The sequence below is a fragment of the Hoplias malabaricus genome, chromosome Y (assembly GCF_029633855.1).
Source record: "Hoplias malabaricus isolate fHopMal1 chromosome Y, fHopMal1.hap1, whole genome shotgun sequence".
NCBI lineage: Eukaryota > Metazoa > Chordata > Actinopteri > Characiformes > Erythrinidae > Hoplias > Hoplias malabaricus.
Window position 1 is genome coordinate 65,927,417 of NC_089820.1, and position 6,155 is coordinate 65,933,571.

Below are 6,155 nucleotides of genomic sequence, written 5' to 3' on the forward strand. Positions count from 1 at the left end.
TGTTCCTGCATGAGCTGGGAGTCGAACCCTACACTGTTAAAAACTAAAATGGCCACGAATATCCGGGATACTCAGGTGACCTAAAAATATATTTTGGGTGCCTCAAGAAGCCATTAAATATAATGAGGTTACTGAAATAACCTCTGTAAGTTTATAAAGCTTCTACAGGAACTCTCACTTCCTCCCTGGGATACATTAAGCACAGTCCTTCAGCTCAAGGTTCCTGGACGAACCCCTTTTCTTTTGAATGATCCCTCATTGCAGCTTTGGGGGTTTCAAGAAGAGCTCATCGGTCTAAAAGAGGATATTAGAAGAACTCTAGACTTTTCTGTGGTTACTTAAAGAACTCCATACCTATGACGAGGCCTGAGCATCATGTGAAGCATGACCACACTGTGATTTGTGATTTCATACAACCCAGCACGACTGGCAAACCACAGCACTGTGGCTCTGCCTCTTCCCAGGCCATGTTATTAATATATTTCTTATTAATAATAAAAATAACATTGATAGGGCGGCACAGCAGTGTAGCAGGTAGGTGTCGCAGTCACACATCTCCAGGAACCTGGAGGTTGTGGGTTTGAGTCCTGCTCCGGGTGAGACCAAGACTGTGAGGAGTGTGGTGTGTTCTCCCTGTGTCTGCGTGGGTTTCCTCCGGGTGACTGTCTGTGAGGAGTGTGGTGTGTTCTCCCTGTGTCTGTGTGGGTTTCCTCCGGGTGACTGTCTGTGAGGAGTGTGGTGTGTTCTCCCTGTGTCTGCGTGGGTTTCCTCCGGGTGACTGTCTGTGAGGAGTGTGGTGTGTTCTCCCTGTGTCTGCGTGGGTTTCCTCCGGGTGACTGTCCGTGAGGAGTGTGGTGTGTTCTCCCTGTGTCTGCGTGGGTTTCCTCCGGGTGACTCTCTGTGAGGAGTGTGGTGTGTTCTCTCTGTGTCTGCGTGGGTTTCCTCCGGGTGACTGTCTGTGAGGAGTGTGGTGACGTTAACATAGGGAAACATTACTGAAACTAATACATAAAAGCTCTGTTGTCTGCTGTTTATACTACAGCAGTGTTACACTAGTCTTTACCTTTCAGCTAACTTTCATTTTATTAGATACTGTGTCGTCATCCTGTACTTTATTCATGTGGAGATGCTGTAAATCGACATTGGGTTGAACTTGGGCCTTTCTTCAATTAAAGCCAATTCCTGTAAATTTAGGTTATTTCATTAAAAACATATATTCAGCTCACAGTCATTGTGAAAGAGGACTGAGTTGATACCTATTTCACTCATACAGGAAGTTAGAAATGAAGCAGAGTCTGTCATTATTGGTGAAAGTATTCCCCTTTCGATTTTTTTTATTGTATACAGTGAAGTGATCTTCGAAGGAACTTCTGACCTGAATTAAAATGGAATTACGGTCATTGATTTAATTCTCAAACCGTGACCCTGGCCAACCATAGCGTTACACAGCTGAGTCACACCAGAGACAGGCTAGCAGTCTAGTGTGTGTGTGTGTGTGTGTGTGTGTGTGTGTGTGTGTGTGTGTGTGTGTGTGTGTGTGTTTTACAAGCAGCAAACAACACAAACTGTTTTCCTGTAAGTCATGCACTGCTGTCTAAGGGACTTGCACTAGCTCTGCACAGATGAGCGATGAACTCTCACTGGGTTTTTTTGTGGCTTTGTCATCGTCTCTTTAAAATGGAGCAGTGACATCACATGACACAGCAACTTTAAGTTCTGCTTATAGCAGCCTGTGGGTGTGTGTGTGTGTGTGTGTGTGTGTGTGTGTGTGTGTGTGTGTGTGATAACAGCCACAACAACTATGACAAAAGAAATAACAGTAATGTTTGTATTACACCTATGCATTTTCACTTCCTTTAAAGTATTTCTGGAATATATATATGTGATATACCTTTGCAATCGGATTAAGTTGTTAATTCTCTTCAAGCTGTTTGATAACACTCACAAATTCTGGCACAAAGTTATGAGCCACTGATCCTTCCTTGCAAAACGTGAGAATATTAGAGTAATATATACATATTTAGTAGAGTAGTAGAGTAGTAGTAGAGCTTGGAGACTAACCCTAGCTTTCTAGGGAGCGAGTATTCACTACGTGTTCGAACACAGCCTACATAACAACCAATCAAAACTCCAGAGGACACCCCAGGCCCCAGATGAGTGTGAATCAGCTCCCCTCTTACACAGATGATCTCATAGATTTAGTATGAACAGAATATTATTACAGCATAGTTACTGTTAGACCAAATTACAAGAAGTGACTTTGGGGCATTTCTATTGGTGCATTCATCGCAAAAAGTTCACAAGATGTAGGAGAGCTAATGGTTTCAAATGATGTCAGAAACTGGAATAGTTTTTCGACAGCGTGTCTTTTAAATGTGGCACAATGAGCCTGGGACATGGGGCATTGTATATACATTATTATTCTTATTATATATATAATATATATCTCCAAAAACAATGCATTTACAGGAGAAGGAAAAAAACCTTCTTAACTTTCAGAGGAAGTGAAGGTAAAAAGATTTTATTCCAAGAAACCTGCAGCATTTCTATTGGTTCATTCACATGATGTGAAGGACAGCTGCTGTTCAAATGATGATGATGAACTAAAAATCAACCAAAGATACGTGGAGATGTGTTTTTGCTGTTTTTCTGAGGTATTTTGGAGCATTTCTCAGATCAGAATTGAAATCTGCAGATCATCTAATCACTTGTGCACCTCATAAAAGCTGTTTCCCATGCTTTGGTTTAATCGTGCAGATGATTTTGTACAGCTGTCTGCTCTTTCTTACATCATCAATTGCTTTTATCGTGCTGATCAGAATGTATTAGACTGGTTCTTTCAGTTCAACCCCCGAAACAACCAAAAACCCCCAAAGCTGGCGCCCCCTCCAGGGGGCCTTGCGTCCCCTGCCTTGCGTCCGAGTGGGTTCTGAACCCACCACAATCCTGAACTGGATAAGCCATCACAGACAATGTGTGGGCGTATATATGTTAGGTACTATTATGTACTATTGCATAGATTGTGTGTGTGTGTGTGTGTGTGTTTATATGTGTGATTGTGGTATGTGAAACAGGAAGTTTTTGGTTTTCAGAGTCTCTCTAAGAACAAGACGGAGAACTTCCCCTTGGTCTACAGATCCCGGCACACATGCTCTTCCCAAAACAGAAGCTACTCATAACTCCCATATGACGTCCCATGTAATATTAATACTTTATGGGGCAGCTATTGTGGACACAAGAGTTTATTTGCGCACACACGGCTTGTTTAATCTCCATAGTAAAGCATGACAAGAAACGGGAGGTTGTGGAGCATCTGCACTTGAGCCTAACTCGACTCGGCTCAGCTCGGCTCACTCAAAGCTAGCACAGCTCCCCCATAAAACGGAGCACTGACATTGCAAAACCCCATCTCTAATAGAAAGTGCAGTCTTTGAAAACCACAACAACGGCGGCTGTAAATTTAGTCACTGTTTACTCATCGTGTTGTTTTTATTTCTTGGACTGAACTCTGCACCCCTCAGTTCTCACAGATCAATTTTCCTTGTTGCACATTCAGCTGTCACTGGAGATTTTCATCAGCCAACGGAAGCATTTAAACCTCTTCACAACACCTCAAGGTAATGTTACGAGCTGCCATTTTGCATCCGATAAAAACAAATGTGAACGTTGCTGTAACTTAAGAGATTTTACAAGCCGCGAGTTTGTGCTGGATTTGATTGTGCTCTGCATTTCGTGGTGATTGACATCAGCGCTCTGCAGGGTTCACACATCACCATTTAGTACCTACTCAGCACGGTTGGAACCCGGCGCGAGCAGGGACTGAAAAAGTACCTGCTTCCAGGGACCAGATTTGGCCTGCGGAAAATCAAAAGAGCCGTGCCTAGTCGAGTCGTGTAGGTTCCATGCACTGGAATATAGTTTTTGATTTTTCTTCTTGTATTTTTGTTAATTATTTATATGCTTAAAAATAGTAACCCTTTAGTTGAAAGTCCATTATAAAAGCAGTAAATACTAAGCTGCCATTGATCTATTCAGGCTTTCTCTAGTTCAGATTGATTGCTTTGGCCTAATTATACAGCTATTCAGTGTTATGTTTTTGCTGGATTTAAGCTGAGAATCCAGTCATCACCACCCTCTCTTCCTCAGTGAATCTTCCTCAGTCAGTGAAAATACACTGACGTTATTGAGCCAGGATGTGACTCAGGTATTCATCACTGTCTTTTAGGAGGAATATTAGAAATTGCTTCTTGTACATTGCACTACTCATGGAGCAGGGAGCTCGTGATTCATCTCGTGTTCTATTCCAAGAGACGCAGGGCTTCTACGTTTTCAGTCACACACTTTAGAGTATAAGGTTTGTGCCTGGTTAAACTTAACAATGACTTATAATCACACTGGATTTAATCACAGACAGTGAGTAGACATAGACTGGTCATGAGCACAGCTTCCACAGCGATAGATTTGCTCATTACTCCGTCACATCCGTTGTCTTACACTTCTTCTGCCCAGACTCCCTCACATTCTGTGAAAACAGGAAACAATCACCAAAGAGCAGATCTATGTTATAACGCAGCAGGCAGTGTTTACTCAGGTCAGGACTCTCAGAATGGGTGGCACCTGGAAAGAGACAGACCACAGGATGCTGTCTGTGTGAGTGTGGTCTACAGCCAATCAAACTCCATCATAGGTGCAAAGAAAAATTAATTAAGTAAATAAAATCTAAAAAGGCCATTAAAATGACTGCTCACGCACATGAAGAAGAAAACAAAGTCATATAAAGACATTCAGACGTATATAAATATATATATACATATATGCACAGACGTAATAGTATAATATAACTTAAGGAAGTGTGTTATGAAATGTACTAAGGGCAACAGTAGGGAACATTACAGAGATCATTTATAAAGTGTAAAGTGCTGGTGGAAAATGTGCAACATTAAGCTGGAGGTAGTTTATATTATGAGTGTTAATGTTCAGTAAATATGTTCAGCATGTGTCTAGAGTGTGTGTGTGTGTGTGTCGGGGGTGGGGTGGGGAGGGGGGCAGTTGCAGTCCTGGTTTTTATTTCATTTTTTTTTATCATTTTTATTGATACATTTTCAAAACATCAATCCAAAATGGTGGCCATCGTCACTCGTCTCCATTCCTTTAACTTTAAGACATCTCCGTTCAGTGTTTGGCTGCCGATAAATCCAGTGTATGTGGAAGACTTAGAGGCTCCGTTACATTTACAGTGTACATTTCATCACATCGCTCAGAGAGCCTTGTCCAGACTCACATCCAGCCTAATCCTGTTACTTTCTTAAGCCCTATTTGGATAGGATTAGTTTTATCTGGGAAATAGGGTTAAAGTAATTATTGCCCAAGTATCTCCGTGATTTTACCTACCGTATAACAAGCAGTAAAAATGAGCCCAGGTTATTAATCCTGTGGGAACCGATGTGGGTTTATATTCCGTCATATCCCACCCTAAAAGATGTTTCCTTTGGGTTTTCTTGAGAACTGAAATGCTGAGGGAGGCAACAATTGATGTAATATGCAACGCAAATCAGACTTCGTTGTGAAAACCTCATATCCACAAGACGACCTAAAGCAGTACTTAGAAGAGGGAAACTTCTGGCAACTATAGGGAAGTTTTAGGCAATAGCAACTACAGACGTGTTATGAATGTGTTTCCAACTCATAAATTACTACCATTTAATTCTTTGTAATAACGGTGTATGAGTGAATGTAGTGTTTCCCCATCCTCTCACCTATTAACCACTGGTATGAAGTCATTGAAGGCTGGATATTTTTGGTTGGTGAGCTGTTCTCAGGACTGTAGTGACAGTCTAAAGCTCCAGTAGAGCCGCTGATCTTTGGTGGGAGGCAGTGCGTTGATTGGCTGCTCCCATCTCTGTTATTTACACCTAGATTTCTTATCCCGTGCAATCATCACTGACGTCCAGTGGTAAAATGGCATGACCCCAGCACCGCACGTAAAACTAAACCCATCTGAATAGGGCTTCAGGCAGGCAATCAAACCTCGGTGTGATACACTGTACAGTGAAAGACTTGTGCAGTGAAAGGGTGATGTGACTGATGTGCCATTTCTACTGAACACACACGGTCTTGGTGGTTTTTAGATTATATTTTATTTAGAAATGGCTTAT